The sequence below is a fragment of the Lissotriton vulgaris genome, chromosome 12 (genome assembly GCF_964263255.1).
Source record: "Lissotriton vulgaris chromosome 12, aLisVul1.2, whole genome shotgun sequence".
NCBI lineage: Eukaryota > Metazoa > Chordata > Amphibia > Caudata > Salamandridae > Lissotriton > Lissotriton vulgaris.
The window spans coordinates 725,019,711-725,039,512 of record NC_141700.1 but is presented as its reverse complement, the minus strand read 5'-3'; the positions used below and the strand labels follow the sequence as shown (position 1 = coordinate 725,039,512).

The 19,802-nt window shown below is 43.5% G+C and overlaps 1 protein-coding gene across 1 annotated transcript in view; it reads left to right on the top strand.

The window, feature by feature from the left end:
• Window positions 1-19,802, top strand: part of LOC147678387 (lysophosphatidic acid receptor 6-like) — a 178,924-nt gene that overhangs the window by 144,774 nt on the left and 14,348 nt on the right. Inside the window, exon 5 of the transcript XR_015302581.1 lies at window positions 8,990-9,109. The gene's annotated coding sequence lies outside the window, so the exon portion shown is untranslated. The remainder of the gene's footprint in view (window positions 1-8,989; window positions 9,110-19,802) is intronic.

Below are 19,802 nucleotides of genomic sequence, written 5' to 3'. Positions count from 1 at the left end.
TGTCTGGGTAGGAGTCACTGGCATCAACCACCTTTATGTGGTTGACTTTAGGTAACATCCACTTGATTTGGCGTTATAGTTGAGAGGTGCTTGCATGCTTTTTCATGCATTCCTTCCACTCTTGTGTGGTTGTGGTATTGTCTCACGTTAGTGTTTTTGTTTATGTGTGGTGTGATCTCTACTGTACCGTTGGGGTTTGGTTCCCTGTGTGTTCACGTTCATTTCAGTCTGGCCAACCGGTATGTTTGTGGCATAATGAGCTGGATTGGTTATGTGTAGTGTTGTAGAATGTGGGTTTGTGTGGTTTTGTGTGGAAAGGGAAAAGCTGTGGATAAGTGTAGTCTTTTTGCTTTCTTAAAGACTGTTTCCTTACGTGCCCTGTTCGTTGTTTTCATTAATGAGAGTACATGGATGGGCATTGTCATTTTCCATCATTTCATATCTTATGTTACCATTCAAGTCAATTGTTAAATTCTTCTGTGCTTTCTTTGCATTTTGATGTTAACTTGCTTGGCCATTGTACTGTGCTTTATTTGCTGTCGATCTTAACGTGTATGCCCTCAGGTGATCCTCAGGTCTGTGCAATCAATCCTCATGTTATTTCTATGCATGTACCTTTCACAGAAGTGTACTTTTCATTGGACCATTGCATTGTGTTCTTGTTCACTGTAAAGAAGGGAGATGTGTTATACCTGCTGCTCAGCCAGTTTGAGTGTTGTGTGGAATGTTGGTGCGTGGTGATGCTGTGGAATGTTGGATGGGTGAGTTGGCCGTTGGTGTATGGGCTGAGACGCAGGAATCCTGCCCCTGGTGGGGCTCTCTGGCCCTTATTTATGAGCCCTTGCGTCAGTTTTGCACCGCCGGTGCGTCACTTTTTGTGACGCACCAGCGGCGTACAAAATGCGCCTTGTTGCGCCATATTTAAAAAGTGATTCAAAAAAGGGGGTGGTGATGAACAGAGTGTCTGAATTAAGCAGACCACTCTTACCCAGTTCAAAGATCAGGGCTTGATCCATCACCGCTCTTGCATATAGCCAAGTTCTGAGCTGGGATGGTGCAGTGAGCTAAAAAACGGTGATGGATCAAGCCCTGATCTTTGGACTGGGTAAGAGTGGTCTGCTTAATTCAGACCCTCTGTTCATCACCACCCCCTTTTCTCAATCATATTTAAAAAGTGACGCATCTAGGTAGATGCGTCACTTTTTAAACCCCTGCGCCACATTATACCTGCGTCAGGTATAATGTATGCAGAGGGGGCGTTCCCCCGCAAAAAGCCTCGTAATAGTGACGCAGTGAAATCTATGAGATTTCACTGCGTCACTGTTAGGATGCTGTTGCGTCAAAATCTTGCGCCTGCCTCACAGCAGGCGTAAGACTGACGCAAGCACTTTCACATGGGGCTTTCCCCATGTGAAAGGACGCATTGCTGGAGTTGCGTCACTTTTGTGACACACTCCAGCAATGCGTCACTTTTGCGCTTACAGATGCGTCCGAAATACTGACGTATCTGTAAGTCCTTGCGACATGCTGCGTCATACATTAAATATGACGCATCATTGGTGTCGCAAGGAGTGCGCAGTGAAAAGTGACGCATCGCTGTTTTCACGCAGCAATGCGTCACTTTTCATAAATGAGGCCCTCTGTACTTCTACTCTTGATTTTACCATCATGATAAATACTGCTTAAGCTACCCTGGAAGTTGGACCTTCATTTCATTACAACATTCTCCTATGAGATCGAATCGTGATGGCCCAAGAATCGTGTAAACTGATGGTATTTCATGTGGATAAGGGTATATACTGTATTGAGTGAGCAAGTATAGAAAAAGATCCCTGTATATATATTTAAATCGTGACTTGCATTGGTATAAATATATATACATCTGTCTATGTATATTTCTATTCGAATGAGTGATTTTGTTCATTTTGTATTTCCTTTCATAAAAAAGACCTACCATTAAAACATAACGAAAAGCACGTCATAGGAACGAGTTCCTAAGTGCAGTTGTTGAGGTGTTGATTAAAAGGTACAATCCAAATTAACGAATTGAGATTTATTTTACAATTATATTTGAATCCATAATGTCTGCATAGGTGTGTGAACTTCTTCATCCATGCATACGCACCAATGGATCCGTGTTTCCTTCCATACCGCCTCCACCCTGCTTCCCTCTCCACCCACCCATCCACCTATACCTCCACTCGTTCATTCCCCCATTCATCCATTCGTCGGCCCTTCCATACGTTCATGTTTGCATTAGACAATATAATGAAATACTCTGAGGCTCTTTTACTGGCCTTCACTTCTCGATTTTCACAAGTCATGACTTGCATTGATAACATTGTCCAAACACAAGGGTGAAGGGATTCTAACCAAATGTAAAGACACGAGGATAAGCAGTGCAGTTGTTTATATTTTTATTGTATATTTGTAAACATATCTACAGCCCACGTGGTAAGCATTAGATCTGAAAATGCGAACTTCTGAGAATTCAGTTCACCATTTAATAGTGCAAGTGAATAACGACCGTTAATGCAGAAAAAACCTATGCTGCAATAATATAATTACTTCATTGTTGAAGTTTCCCACGGTTCCCACGGCACCCCAGTCCCGATATCTTTTGAGGACTGCAGTAATGCTCTTCCGTGGAGAAACGTGTGTCCAAGCGCTTCAGCGTCCCACACAGGGGTAATAGGCGCTACAGAAATGCTGCAATACAATGCATGCCAAGTGCACCCTGCTGGAATTTTATTAAATAACCTCCTGGTTCCATGAACTCCCAGGACCTCAGGGCCCGCAGCTCAGCTGGTCACTGAGCCCCAGTGCATGCCGGGAGGAGCCGAAGGTGAAGACTGGAGGCCACTGGGGCTCAATGGACCATCCGTCCAGGAAGTCCAGATCACACCGGAAGTCCTCCTGCAGGTTCCGGAGCAGAGGCGCGGGGGCGTCTCCTGGCCCAGGGTACCCGGGAGGCTGAGGGAGGGAGGCTTGAGGGGGGACAGGTGAAGGACCAGTCCTCAGAGTCAGGGGGGATGCCTGGTGTCCGGAGGTCCGGTGTCTGCCTTCCGCTGGCGTGGGCTGGATAAGATGAGGCCTGTTGCTGGTGATGGTAAAGGTTCTGGTGCTGGTGCTGGTCGTGGTATGTGTCCTGGTTCTGGTGCTGCTCCGGGTTCTGGTCCAGTTGCCGGTGCTGCCGCCGCCGCTGCTCTTGGCTCACAGATGGTTTTCCGGGTTTGCGTAAGTGCCGCGCTCTGCGGTTCTGGAACCAGACCTGTGTGAAAGGGAAAGCAGAGAACAGAGGGTGAGGAGGGGACAGACAGGAGCATTTAAAGAGAACAACAGACTCTAGAACACCCCCCCCCCCCCCGAACCTCTGCACCCCTCGGCCTTGGACCCTCCTCTGCTGCCTCTTTATCCTCTGCCCCAACTCCCCTCGCCCTTCTCCACCAGGGCCTGTCTCTTTCTGTCCATTCTGGTTCTGTGCAGAATTAAACTCACTTTTAAATACCTCAGAGAGGCAGGGGACAGAGAAACAATGGAACAACCTTCTCTGGTATAAAAAGTTAGATTTTTTCCGAAAAGAGCTCGAAGAGAGGAAACGGGGAGAGAGAGCGAGAGAGAGACACACAGAGACGAAGCATGCCACATATCAGAAAGAACAGATAGCGTTGGGGGGGGGGGGGGGGGTCGCAGTTACATAACTGGAGGGAAAGACGTTTAGGGGGAGCAGAGCCATTACAAGTAGAGATAACGAGAGAGATGTTAAATATAGTACACAGGAGATGAGCCCCGACCCCGGGGCCTGCGCGCCCCACTCACCTGGACCCTAGATTCGGGGACCCCGGTCACCTCGGAGATGTGTGTCCGGCTGCTGAAGTCGGGGTAGGGGTTGAGGTGAAAAGCTGCCCTCAGGAGGGCGAGCTGGTCTGTGCTGAAGCTGGTCCTCCTCCTGCAGCCCTCTCCAGAGGAGGGTAGAAAGGGCTCAGGAGAGGGCTCAGGAGATGGCAGAGGGGGCTCAGGAGAGGGCAGGGAGGGCTCTGGAGAGGGAAGGGGGGGCCCGGTCATCTTGAGGGCCCCGCCAGGAGCCATCCAGGGCTCTTCCGAGGGCGCAGCAGGCCTGGCCCTCTTGAGGGCACCGCCAGGAGCCATCCCGGGCTCTGCGGGCACAGCGGGCCTGGCCCTCTTGAGGGCACCGCCAGGAGCCATCCAGGGCTCTTCCGAGGGCACAGCAGGCCTGGCCCTCTTAAGGGCACCGCCAGCAGACATCCAGGGCTCTGAGGGCACAGCAGGCCTGGCCCTCTTGAGGGCACCGCCAGGAACCACCCAGGGCTCTTCTGCGGGCACAGCGGGCCTGGCACTCTTAAGGGCACCGCCAGCAGACATCCAGGGCTCTTCCGTTGGCACAGCAGGCCTGGCCCTCTTGAGGGCACCGCCAGGAGCCATCGAGGGTTCTTCCGAGGGCACAGCGGGCCTGGCCCTCTTGAGGGCACCCCCATCCTCCCGCTCATGAGATGCTCCTGCAGGGTGGAGACAGAAGGGCTGTTAGAAACACTCCTCATCAATTATAAACAATAACAGACACTAATGATCCAGCCCGGGGCAGGGTGCTGGGCCAGGACCAGTCCAGACACTCACCTGTCAGGGCTGCTGGGGGCTCAGTCTGCGGCTGGGGGGTCTCCCGGGCCCTCTTGGAGGGGTGGGCTCGAGGGTAGTCATTCTCCAGAGACAGCACCTCACAGATCACCAGCTCCAGCTCGGGGTCTCTCTCCATCCTCCTGTCAGCTCCGGACTCTGTTCTGAGAGGCCCACCTCGGCCCCCGGTTATAGCTGCCCCGGGAGCAGAGGCTCACGGGAAGGGGCCACGGGCCCGTGTATTCCAGGAATGATTCAAAGGGTGCCGGGTGGGCAATGCCAGTGTTTGATGCACCTGAAGATGCCACCGCTTTCAAGTCTGGGTCAGAGCGGAGTCCAGGCACCGGCCCCGCCCCGCCCACTTTTCACACCTCTTCGGCACCGCCCGCTTCAAAGAGATCACAGAGGGGCCGGGGCATTGAAGCGGGGTATGAGAGTCCTTCTTTGATGTCAATACACTAATGGTCCCAATATACATCCCTTCCCCGTCCACGTGCTGGAGGGGAACAAGAGCTAAATGTATTATTTTGTTATGTTAAACTCATTACATACGCTGACAGTGAAATACTAGAATTATTCCACAACTTAGGGTGAATAACTTTCTTTATTAGACAGTGAAATTAATGCGATATTGAACCGTCTGCTAGAACCCTGCACAGAATGGGCGCTGCGCTGGCTTAATTGTACTATAGTCCGAATATTAGATTTAAGCCAATTGTAAAGGCAGTTATTTTATTACACCACTGGAGAGATGTGAATCTAACACGATCCCTCCCATTGGTGCAATACAAAATTGCCTTTAACGTTAAGTATATATTTGCAATGTGTTCATAACTTTAAGCTTCTATTGGCAGATATGTGCCGAGGCGTTTAGGCCAGTAAAATAAGATTAATCGACTAACTGGGTCTCTACGTTCTGACCTTCGTTCATCTCCTCACACATGGCCCATGATGACATTAACAGCCTTCTGTGCTATCAGGCGAGCACGTGGGCGTCCTTTCATTTATGCATAGATTTTATATAGCGCCTGTTTGTTCCAAGGTCACCAGGGCGCTCTACACGAATAGTTTAATTCATGTACAAAGAGCGTATGACAGGATCAGTATAAAACTTTCGAGATTCGACTGGAAGTTTGACAGACATACCAAGGAAGTGATGTAAAGATGTAAACGTATGATGTAGGTCCTCTTTTGACCAGCGGACAAGCATTGCTACGTGATGAAGCACTGAGGGTCAGTTTATTGGCGATTTGTGGTACTCGGGGGGGGGGGGGGGGGGGGGTGCAGTGAGAGAGCGGCGGCGCTGATGTGGAATGCATACCGCACAGGAGCCCAGTGACCCGGCACTCCACCAGAAACGCACTGTCCTCACCAAGGGGCCTCAAGGCGCTTGTGAATGGCGAGAGGGCGGGGTCTTATGGCAAACAGCAGACCGTGCATCGAGGCTGCTGCCCCTGGGCTGCTGGGGGTCACGGGTGGGCTGCTGTGGATGGCTGTTGTCTCTTGTGGATGCCAGGGGCCGGGATACGTGAAGCTCAAGGTCACACCTCGCAGCTGTGGCCAGTATGTGCTGGGAGAGGGCTGGGAAGTGACTGTAAGGAAACCGCGGCCCAGGCGGAATCTGTACATCACCACGAGCTCATGTTTATTGGAAAGAAGAACCTTTGTTTAGTTTCCAAACCTTCCTTATCCCTTGAGTGGGCATTAAAAGCACGCGCACCCTCACCCGGGGCCGATCCAGACCACCAGGGGACCCCTCTTGACAACTAATAGAAGCCCCAGCTCCGCCAGCATCAATCAGTCAAGTCAAGGCGCTACCGGCGGGAGCTCCCTCAAGACAGATGAACCTTGTGGTTCTGAGACACAAGAATAAACTGGTATATAGGGTACCGAGCCCCGCTTCCAGCGCCGGGACACCTCGTGTGAGGTAAGTAGGCGCTTTATAAACTGTATTGTTATTAAAAAGGAGAAGAGCATGTGGGGTGCATTCCAACAGATACCTTCATGGGTACTGCATGAGGGCGTGGCTGAAGTGAACATTGCAACCACTGAGATGCACGTGAGAGACACTGGCTTGAGGTGGTGGCGGTCTGTGATAAACCAGAGTTCAGCGAGCTCTGTGTAACCCGCCCTGCCCCTGCCTTGGTGTAACAAGCTCCCTCATGACCTATATTTCTTTGGTTTATGTGTACAACATCAGATAAGGGCTAAACATATGGGGGCAGATTTATGTTAACTGGCGCATCCCGAGGGATGCGCCAGTTAACATGCGCCACAGTGCGCCACAGCTACGCCACCCATGGTGCGCCGCATTTACAATGCGGCGCACCATGGTGCAAAAACGGCACAGATGCGTGTGCCGGAAAGGTGGCGCATTGCTGGAGTTGCGTCGCAAGCGCGACGCAGCTCCAGCAAGGCTCGGGGGCGCCCCATCTTCACAATGCTGCGTCAAGACCTACGCCTGCTTCAAGCAGGCGCAGGGTTTTGACGCAGCATTGGCCTGAAAGTGACTGAGTGACATCTCATAGATTTCACTCAGCCACTTTCAGGAGGCGTTCCTGAGCAGGAACTCCCCCCCTGCGCAGGAACGCCTCCTTATGGCGCAGGGCTTCACAACGTGACGCATCTCCTTGCGCCACCGTTGCGTCAAATAAAGTGACGCAGTTGCGGCGCAAAGAGGCGCAAGGGCATCATAAATCTGCCCCCATGATTTATACAATTTGACACTCTAGCCATATGATTTAATTGTCATCATTTTACGAATGCGCCGGTAATAGTGAAAGAGAAGATACGAAGCCACTGACGATCATGGTAACTATATTTATATTCAACAAGAGAGGTAGAGATAAAGGACACTCCTATTCCCCAATTAGTTCTAAAGAACAACATTTGCCAGATATCTTAGGAGAAGAAAGCTGGAAGGGCACAAAATCAGAGTGAATGACTAGGTGAAAAGCAACTTTAAAATTGTCTTGGAGTTCACTGCGCCATCATTTTAATTCACTTATCCCTTGAGCACTATCCCACACATCCCTTACCAGTTCCGCTGTAAGTCAGGCGTGGCAGCACACCTAGGAGACACTCGGTCTCCTTGGTGGAACCCTATGATGAAGCATGTCATCAACTATGTTTATGAGTGAGGGTTCTACTTTTTAAACAAAAGTTGCTTTTCACCTAGTCATTCACTCTGATTTTGTGTACTTCCAGCTTTCTTCTCCCAAGATATCTGGCAAATATTTATCCAAATAAGGCAAATCTGGTCTTATTTTGATGGTAACTACCCTCCGCATATTTGAAATAAAACCACGGAGCAATTAATCTGCGGATCGCACATCGTCGACGAAGATCTCTCATAAAGTACAGAAATCAAATATATGGAGTATTCATTAAGAACATATAGGATTGAGTCTGGAGAAATAACTAGTGGTTGAAAATCATCAACCGCGACCTCTTTCCATTAGCAGGTGCAACAAAAACCACTCATTGCACCCCTTGTCTGGTTGTCAGCTTATTTGGCACGGTCCTGAGGAAGGTGGTCCATCGTTTGTTTCCAAACCACCGAAACACGCGTCGACCTTCTGATAAACCCTGTTGAATTTAGATCACCAAAAGGGCTGTGGAGACCGTCCAATTAGTTCTAGGTCTCCCCATGATCCAGATATGAAGAGTGGTTGATATTGGATGATGTGTGCATGAGTTTTGGTTGCGATTGAGTGTGTTTGAGAATTGATGCTAGCTGATTATAAATATTTGTGTTGGGGTCTGGAACCATATATTATGTTTGTTCCTCAAATGTTTAAGAGTGTATAATATTGTATAAAAAATATTGCACATAAATGTGAATGTATATTTTTATGGTTTTGTATTTACAAAAAAAAGAAAAAGAAAAAAATCTTTTCTATGTACCTTTGAATAAAAAAATATGACAATTAAATCATATGGCTGAAGTGTCAAATTGTATAAATCATATGTGTAGCCCTGATCTGATGTTGTACACATAAACCAAAGAAATATAGGTCATGAGGGAGCTTGAAAACATCCCTTGGTTGTGTTCCCCTCTTCTCCCTGACCTTAGCTCTCTTAGGAGGGGGGGCCTTACTAGTTATAACCCCTGCCTTGGACTTGGCCCATATCTTGGTGGCAGCCACCATCTGTGAGGAATACCTGGTACATCATGGTACTGTTTTCTGGTCTAATTATTGGTCAGGTGGGGAAGTTCTTGGTAGCCAGTTTGCGCGGTGCCTGTGCAAGGGTTGATACTGGCCCTGGGCTTACAGTTCTGGGTTTGTTGAAGAATTTCCCATGAGATGCATTCGAGATGTACAACTGATGTCACTGTTGTTTTACTTGGTTTAAGATGAGAATCCTAGTAAGAATATCCCCTACGTGGATGGTGAAGGATCCTCTTCCTGAAAGACCTTCAAAAGTGCGGGCTCCTTGATTGACCCAGATGACCTTGAAGCTTGGCCAGTTTGAGGTGGGTACTGAAGATTACTGGGAGTGGTATAACACCACATCAAAGGGGGCTACAGCTATAAAGGGGTGGACCTTTACACCCTTTACAACAAAGGCATTACTACATGCAGCCTTTCCATGCATCAATTACCACTACCACGCAAATCTTTACCAGTCATATGCTTTAACTATGCATGCCTTGCCCATGCCTGGTAATTATAGTTAAGGTAAGTGTATGTGCATGTAGTGTATATACGTAGATATATATATGTGAAAGAGAAGCGGCTGCAGATTTATTCTTTGAAAACCTACCAAATTTAGATGCGACCGACAAGCAATATCAGTGCTGGAAGAATAGTGGATGTCAAAATTCGTTTGAGAGCCCTAGAAAAAGCAAATCAAAAAATGACCAGGCCAAGTGGTGGGAAAGGAAGTCCCTGCAAAAACATCTCAAACTTGAACATGTACCAAGGGGGTTACGAATTATTCTAGCACCAACTTTTGGAAATCTAATCCTCCTGATGCTCAAAGAATTGCTAGGAAGTAATCTAGAAGCATCCAAAAGGCTAGTTCAATTTTTGGTTAAATATGGAGGAATAGACCACGAACAGCTACAAAAGGAAATTGGTATTATTAACAGCGAGTTGGGGAATTCTGATCAAACATAGTTAATCATAAAATATCGCGAAGAGATGACAGGCTACGTAAGCAGGAGGACATTATTAAAAACAGAAAAGTACATAAGTTCCAAAGAGACAAAATAGACTTTGAAACTGGACATATTTGTAAATTTTCACAAAAGTATGACACAATGAAAAAACAAAAACAAACTGATCGCAACATTGTGAAACAGGATAAGAGAATCAGTGGATCAACATCCAATATGACATCAGCCTCGGACCTTAGTTCAGCCCTTGAAAACAAAAATCAGATTCTGATGGAAGTAGAGCATCAGATGGGCGCGTCAGGATTAAACAAGTTAACTCTAGCTGAAGAATTGAAAACTTCAAAACAAGCAGAGGAGAAATAAAAGATGCAGAGAGAGAAGAAAACACATGGGAATCAAGAGGTAAGAAACGATCAGATGGAAAGTGGGAATGCAAGCAAATGGAATGTTTAAAGATAGCAAAACAGTGATCAATTTGTCCAGTGTAGTATTGGATGAATCCGAGAAACAACTATTAGCATTAGGACTAACTTACTGTCCATAACATTCTGTTAGCTATAGCCTAACTAGAATCAACATCTACAAGGTCATCCTGAAACTGAAGCTTACAAAATACCATCTTCAAAAACCAAATAGTCAGCCTGTGATTACAACAACTAGAAGGGCTCAGGGATATGACAGCAATCAAGACAATGTACACATTTTAGATATTTATTTTATGCAGGGCCTACAGCAATTGCAAAATAAGGATTCAGAGACCGTTTCAAGACCATCTATTCAATTAGTGGTGATAAAACAGGAACTAGATACACATGGAAGAAAGTCATCATCTTTTAAACCTAAATCTACATTTATACCTGTGATGCAGTGAGATACAATTAATGTGTTTAATGAAAAGATAACTGAACAATTCAAAAAGTTCAATCAGACAACTCAGAGAGCGTAAGAAGCATAGCAATGACAATAAGAGATATCAGAACCTAATCCGGAAACTGGAGAATAATAATCGGATTATAATACGTAATGCTGACAAGGGTAGGAATATTGTCATTTGGCCAAGATCTGAATACATGTTTCTGCACCCCTCTTCCCTGTTTCTGCACCTCTCTTGCCTCTATCTGCACCTCTCTTGCCTCTTTCTGCACTTCTCTTGCCTCTTTCTGCACTTCCCTTGCCTATTTCTGCACCTCACTTTCCTCTATCTGCACCTCTCTTGCCCTTTTCTGCTTCTCTGTTGCCTCTTTCTGTACTTCTCTTGCCTCTTTCTAATCTTCTCTTACTCTTTCTGTCCCTTCTTGTTTTTTTTGCAATTCTCTTGCTTCTTTCTGTTCTTCTCTCTCCTGTTTCTGTATTCAAATGGGAAGTGCAAGCTGTCAAGTTTAAAGGTCTGCGTACTCTTGTGACTGAGGTATATGTCTTCTTGCGCATGTATTCTCACATATGTTGTGCATCTGAAGAAGGTAGCTTAAAAATCGGTTTGCTTCTCTTGTAGGTTGTCAAATCTTCTTAGTTCTGCTCTGTCATTCCGTTGCACAGGCAGATATTTCTTAAGTATATAGGTGTTATAGAGCCCCTCATAAATATTATTGAATTCATACCCATGTGCCCTGTATTATGAGCAGAAATAAATACATACACCTTTTTGTTCACACATTTATAGCGTATGCCGTTTGAACACAAGTATTCAAGTATTTGTATGTTTATTTTGTGTAACATGTCACTAGGTGAAAGCAGTGTTACAGATAAGCAGACACACAAGCATGCATACCTTCACAAACTTGGTCAGATATACAGAGTGATATGGTTGAGATTACTGTTTTACGTTTGGTAGGCTTGATATTCTGAGTAGTCGATGAATAGTGAACCTTCTAGAGAAAAGTGAGGTTTGAGACATCTTGGGAGAAGGATTAGTAATTAGGCTACTTTGTATGAGTCTGTGGAAAGGTACAGTCAAAGTAGGCCTCTTTCTCCATCTCTATTGCTTCTTTCTGGACTTTTCTTTCTTCTTTCTCCACCTTTCTTCCTCTTTCTGTACTTCTGTTGCCTCTTTCTGCATTTTTCTTGCTTCCTTATGCACCTTACTTCCTCTTTCTGTACCTCTCTTCCCTTTTTCTGCACTTCTCTTGATTCTTTCTGCTCATTTATGTAAATGTCCTACCTATGTAGGGATAGTTAGAAATTAGCATTTAAATAACCTTAGAAATTCAATGAAAAAAAACAGAGGTGTCAGGGACATTATAGTTAGGGAATAGCATTTAAAAAACCTTTAAAATTCACTAAAAAAAACACAGGTTTCAGGGATGTTATAGTTAGGAATTCACATTTAAAAAAACCATAGATGTTCACAAAAAACCTCTGATTTCAGGGATGTTATATTTAGGCTGACATTTCACTCGTACAAAACCAGACAAATTCAACCGTCATAGTTAGCTGAGCTAACTATAACTCACACCCCTGCAATGCACTGCTGATGACATCACATATTACATCACTCATGACAAGGTCAGTGACATATATATATATATATACACATATATATATGTATATATATATATATATATATATATATATATATATATATATATATATATATATATATATATATATATATATATATATATTATTTATTTTTTTACAGGAAAAAAACAAAGGTTACTCCTGCCCTAAGGTAACTAAAATTCTTGCTCTTGCTATGCACAGCTCTCTCATCAATAATGTTATTGTAAATGTTGTAGGGATAATATCAATGAGCCATAGAAGATGTAATCAATTATGGGATTTATGGGGTATTTAGCTCTGCACAGTTGGGGTGCGAGTTATATTTACCGTAGGACTCAAGAAATAGTTACTTGACTTAACATTAACTATAACAGCTGAATTTCTATTGTTTTGTGCATTAATTAAAGCATAGAAATTCTTTTAAAAAAAACAAAGGTTACAGGGACCTTATAGTTAGGAATTAGCATTTAATAAACCTTAAACATTCACAAAAAAAGTTACAGGGATGTTATAGTTAGGTTCTGAATTTTCACTCACAAAATAATAGCAATATCTATATTTCTTTTGCCAATAATAACCCCAAAACTAAATGAATAGATTTACACCAAACCCCAAAAAGGGCTCTTTCTGGACCAAGAGCTAGCTTTTTGCCATATTTGGTGTATTTCCATTCTTCAATTTGATTGTAGTTGTGCTCAAAATCACTATAGGAAATTGTAACAAAAAGTGTTTTGGGACCCCACTTTTTCTCGTCCCCACTTGACAAATCGCCCTGAAACTTTTGACATAGCAGCTGACTTGAGTGATGTATTCATTTTGAAAATGTCATGAAGATTCGTCAAACGGCATCATGTTATAAAAATGTTTTTCCTAGGGAACAAGGTCCTAACTATAACTACCTAATGGAGACCATCAGTAGGTAATATATATGGCTCATCTATTATCTGATGGAAAATTAAGGAGTTGCTTCTGAGGTCTGTGCTCGCCGAATACTGCGACCATAGCAGTTGGGAGTTTGCTGTTTTCATATATATATATATATATATGTATATATATATATATATACACACACACAACACACACACACACACACACACACACACACGGGTGCTATGCATGTGAAGGCAAAATCGTGCAGCATCAATATCAAAGCTCTGAGGTAAAGAAATACCAGAACTTGCGGGAGCAGGTTCACCCAGATTTCAATGGGGTACAAGTATGCACAGACACATTTCAGCAACCGCCATTCTCAATGATGAGGTGCTCATCAAACCCATCCCCCAGACCACAGCGGAAGGGCCCATAAAGAGATGAGCATTTAGTCATGCCAAAGATCAAGCAGGCTTCTAGTGAGTATCCCTCAGCCCACTTCCCTAGGTCAGCACACACACAACATGGTCAGTTCTGAGCTACAGGCTTTTATTACACACCAACCTATTATTAAATATATGTAGCATAATATCAAAAATCACAAGAATATTGGTGATAGTAAATGTAAGGAAAGTGGAAAGAATGAAAAAACAAGCAGCAAGTAGTTGTATATTGTTCCTACATGTCTGAGTTACTAAACATTATTAGCTGTTTATCTGCTATAATCAGAAGTGTGTTGCAAGCCTAAACCAAGAAGAGGGACTGACAAAGCTTGTACAGGCCACAGGGTGGCTGGCTGCAGCTCAGTATGATGGCAAAGTATTTGTAGGGAGAACTCATGGACAAAACTCCCCGGATGAAGATTCAGACATCTTTACTCTGGGCACACTATAGTGTTCTATATGAATCGGTTCTCACAAGGTGGCATGAGAAAATGTTCTCCTGGATGGGGGTATGCTGGAAGAAACACTTGTAGAATACAGTGAAAACACCTCCATATACTAGGGTACTCTACGGTATGGGGTACTCCTGTGATTGGCATGACCTACCCTATCAGACCCCATTAAATAATAGGGCAGGGGATTACAACTACCTAGAAGTCCCTAGTCCACCATAGGGCATGGCAGGTTAGAGGCCAGCAGCTTTTTCTGCACTTGCATGTGTTCACTGTTGAGGCCTGAGTTCAGTTTAAAAGCAGCAATGCATTTTTACCAGAAACAATACTGTTGCTCCACAAGTCTGAGTATTAGAAAACTCAACTATTAAGGTCTCTTATCCTTGAGTGTGAACATAACTGATAAAGTTGATATCAAAAATAGAGCCCACAGGATTCTTTGCATGGTAGTTTTCAATATACAAGATTTGTTAGTATGCCACTGGTAGATTCACCCTGAGGAAGGTCCAAGACTGAAACGCGTTGGTGACTTCTTTGTCTTTCAACCAGTGTTCCCAATTAATTTTGCACATTAACATCTATTTACAACTTTACATACCAGGATCTACTGATACACTATTGTTATTGTCATCAAATAGTTTTCTCTTTTTTTCTTTATTTTATTGTTCTTATTGTCTTTTGTGTGGTTATACCTCATCATAATCATGGACACATTAAGTGAAAAAACCTTTTTTCTTTGATCAATTTTATTGTTGCTTGATCATATATATTGTTATTTAAAACATTATTTTTGATCTAACTATAAACCAAAGAAACAAAAAGAGAAAAAATATATAAGATTAATAAACAGAATATATTTTTGTATATTATGTGTGTCTAGATTAGTTATTTGTTTCGAATATCTATGATATAGTTGTCAGCACTAATGTATTAGTAGCACTTCTGCCCAGTGCAAACCTATTTTCAAATAAGTTGTTTTCCTTATTAGGGTATTATCCTTATTTACAGGGGCCCGTGCTTTTTTTCCAGAAGTTCTTTACTCCAGCTGCTGCGCATCGGCCTGGTCACGTCAGGGGGACACCAGTAAAATCCCCATGCAGTCTCTCATTATGCATTCACTGTGGATGAGTCCCAACTTATGAGGCTCCCCCACAGTAATAGGTCAACAAGTAGATGCTCAAAAAGCGAAAAATAGTGTCAGAACCACCTTCTAACACAACTTTACTAAAAGATGTCTTTTATCATTCTGAGTTCAGTCATACTAAATTCGAATTTCTACTGTGTTCCTTGGGTCAGTTAGGATTATAAGATGTTATAATCAAACTGCCAATTCTGGCCTATGGGGACAGGTAGCCTTGCAATAGTGAAAAACGAAAATGGCTATAATTCACTATCAGGACATGTCACACACATAAGGGCATGTCCTACCTCTTACATACAATGCACTCTGCCCTGGTGCCTACCTTAGGGGTGTCTGATATGTAGTAAAGGGAAGGTTTCGGGACTGGCAAGTGGGTGCACTTGTCAAGTCGACATGGCAGTACCAGACTGCACACAAGCTCTGCAATGGCACGCCTGAGACAGACTTTACAAGCTTCTTCTGTGGGTGGCACAATCAGCGCTGCAAGCCCCCCAGCAGCATTTAATTTGCAGGCACTGGGCACACATGATGCACTGTGCTAAGGTCGGACAAGCAAATCAAATAAGCCAATCATGGAATCTCTAATCAATACATCAATTTAACAAAAGGAGCACTTGCACCGTGGCACTGAATAGCAGTGGCACAATGCCCAAAGCACCTAAACCTACAAAACATATCAAAAACAGAGGAGGCAATCAGTGAAAAATGGGAGACTCACGCCAATGGTACTACGTTTTAAATTCTGAGGTTGTGTTTCTCCAGACCAATCACTATTAAACTATACGGCCTACTAGTATTGTTGTCATGGGACTCCTACACCTTGTAGTCCTTAGTCTTATGTAACATTTCCTATACAGTGTTTTACACAGATATAATTGATTGTCTCTGTGTAATGTGGGTGATGTAAAGTGCTCTGACACCCTACACTGGTATGAATGGCACTGTAAATCAAATTCAATGCATCTGAGAGAGAGCGTAGTTATTGAGACTTGAGGGGTATTGTTAAAGAATTGTAGTGATGGAATCCATGGCGGAGGTGGTCATTGGGGGGCACCGACAAACATTGTTGCACAAGGTGCCACCAGAGCTAAAGTCCAACCATCTTACTCATTGGTACCTTCATTTGGCCTTGTTTCAGCAGTAGTAGATGCAACTCACAAGGGATCGGCAATGCAAGATCTGCACGCACACCAAACAAGTATGTAACCTTCACAGTCTCTTTGGTTCATGCACAAGCCCTTTTAGCATGTGCTTCCTGCTTTGTGGCCACTTGAAATATGCACCAAAGAAGGACAAAATGATGCTGCAGTGTTGACTATTATGCAGCTAAAAAAAAGCTGCAGTGTAATGCAGTATATTTTCTGATACTTTATTATTCTGACATTTTCACACATGCTAACAGTCTTTGCAAAAAATGTTGCCTTATTAGTGCAAGTGTAACATACAAATGCAGCAGTGAGAAAGGTGATCAGTCAACCTTTACAAAGGGCCCTCACTTCTCACAAGTCACATTTTTTAGTAACATTTGATCCGTTTGAGCTAAAAACAATTTAATAGTTAAAATTGTTAGATTATGCAGCAAATTATGTATTATGTGGCAAATGTGCCAGAGCCACAATCATGTGGAAAACATTTGCACACAAGGATATTTTGCCATTCATGTTTGAGCTGCTCTTGTGGAAAAAGGGAGGAGATTTGCTGATGACAGAAATTGCATGGCTCAGACAAATGGCTCGTAATTCCACTTTTAAGAGTATTTGTGATTGGAAAAGTATCCCACTTTGTGAATGTATTTTAATGTTATTAACTCACTATTAAACCTTAAATAAGCATTTGTATTTATTGGTTGAATTTAATAACATAATAAGCTGCCACTGTTTAGTGAAATTCCCAAGAAATACAAAAAATTGGGATGTTTTGCGCATTCTGGCCATACCTCTGACTTCGCCCACTGATCCAAATTTTGAGTTGTTCCCGCCCTCTGATTCTCCACCCACAGTTCCCCTACTCATCCCCCCTCCCAGACCACTGGTTAGAACAGATGTGTTTTGGGAGATTTCTTATCGCATATCTGTTTATTTTAAACTTTAATACATTTTCCAAATAGATCAAAGTGCAATAGCTTTGGGGTAATGGCTCTACAGAAGGGGACTCATTTATCCCCAAGAGGAGCATGGAAAGGTGGAAAGGCACCCATTGCACAGATTAAAGAGCCAATGCACTCAAATGTAGCAAAGAGCTGGGTCTCCATAACACGCACCAGCCAGCTTCAGGTCGAGATTATATTTAGTGACACATTTTATTATATTGAACAGTCACTGGGTTGGGGGAGTGGGGGTCAACAAAAGGTGAAAGAAAAACAAGGACAAAAATAGATCAAATCTTTCCCTTTTTTATTCACATTTCCAATCAAATCTGCAAACCACAAATCAGCAGAATTGGGGCAAAAAATCGTAATACAAAGAATCGGGTTCACCATTTAATAGTGCAAGTGAATTGAGAATATATTTGAGAACAGTGACAGTACAATAAATATTAAATATTGGTAAATATAATGTTGCCCACTGTTGTAACCTAGTTCTGGTTTCCCCCCCCGGGACCCTATGACAAGTGGTGTATGCCAGCTCTCCTGCGCGAGAGCATCCATTGTCCCCTACCCTCCCCATTGGTTCCCCAACATTCCACCCTGTCCAGGTTCCGTTCCCTTGCCACCAACTGCCATTATGTTTCTGACTAACTGACCTACGCACCGCCTTAAGGTGTGGGGCTGATTTAATAAACTTCAACTTCATACTTCACCTTGATCCTGACTTTCATTTCAACAGTGGCGACGAGGACCTCAGCCCCTCACCGCGAACCCACTGCCTTCCAGTTTGAATGCGGAAGCAACCTCTTCTAAAGGCACGGTGCAACAGGTCAAGAGCTAAGAAAAGCTCCGTGATTTCGGCTAGTCGACTTTTGAGCGGGTCGAGCGTGAAATAGCCATCGACTTGTGAGTAAGTCGAATGTGAAATGTACCATAGACGCTTAGCAGATTGATTCGACCGGTGAACACCATTTGAAACTCGGGCGTCTTGTGAAACTGACGGTGTAAGACTCGAGTTAAGGTTAACTGGACTCTGCGCAAGTTGATGTGGTGAGCCGTGAAGTACAGTGAGGAAACTGAGCAGCCTCCGTGAATCTCGGCAAGTATTTGAAAAGTGATAGTTAAAAGTGAACCTTGGACTTTACATAAATTGATTGTGACCAGTGAACACTAATGAAACTTCGAGCGTTTTCGTGGTAATTGTGAAGGAAAAGAAAAACGCAAGACCACTGGAATCTGAGCAAGTCCATGAGGTGAGCCTGGGCAGCCGGGTTTCTGCATTTATAAGTTGATATGAATCGGCGATCTGTAAAAGTTTCGGATGGTGTAATTCTCTTCAGATCCCTTTGAGCTTAAAGTAAGCGTTATAACGCACTGCCATCTAGTGGCCTTGGTTAATGATTACACCTCTCATAAGTCATCTGTCATTTAGGGAAGACTTTCGACAATCGAATGAAACAATTTGGAAACGGAGGTGCGAGTGTAACACGGTGTTAAAAGAATAAGCAATACAGGAAAAGAGAAGTTCAAGATAATTAAGTGACTTTATATTCTGAGTTGCTATCTATAAGCATTAACCGGAGTGCTGTCGTTTAGGTTGAAGTCCTTGGCGCATTGAACTGAAAAATTCTTAAGAACTAAGCATGAAGCAAGTAGCTTCACACTGATAACTAATGGCATATGAGTGAAACATCGTGATTGTAAACAAAGAAAAAATAAATAAACAAAGAGAAAAGAATATAAGGCTTTAAACTCACTTCGATTTTTTCGTGTGAGGAAATCTTGAAGGGAGCCTTGTGAGGAGGAGGAGAACTGCGCATCAGCGCGAGTGACGACATCGCGTTGGGTGCCATCTTAAGTGAAGTCTCGGAGAATTTAAAGAAACACGCACTTAATCCATTGCGTGCAACGCTAGTTGTGCAGAACATCGGGAAATTGTCAAGGAAAATAAACCAATATTTTTTTTTAAGAGAAGACACGGAAATCGATGTATAGTGAGTGAACTCTATCGATTAGAAGGAAAAGGAACACGCACAGAATCTAAAGCGGTCAACGTGTTGACAGTGGAATGTACTGTGAAGAGAAATCTGTATCCTTTAATAAGTTAACGCCATGAACTGCTTGTTGTGTGTGAATTCCAAGAGATAAGGGATAAGGGAAGCGACATTATCCTTTAATAAGTTTGCGCCTAGAACTGCTTGTGTGTGTGAATTCAAAATTTGATAAGAAAAGTGACATCATTTGTTTTGTTGCGCATCCTAAAACAAACAGAGCTGTAATATGTACGTGCGTCCTAGTTCTGCAAAGAATAATGAAATTGAGTGGTACAGCAAATAAGTGATTAAGAATAGTACCCCCTGGGTGGAATTCACCAGCAACACTTCAAGATAAAAGTGTTTAAAAACAAAAATACATATTTCTTCTACACCAAATGGGCAGATATATGGAAATGTTAAGGAAAAGGTATACCAGTTAAGTGAAAAAGTCTGAACGCCCACTCCTAAGTAAAATTCGGAAGATTAACATAATGAGCTATATGAGAAGAATCTGAACTGAA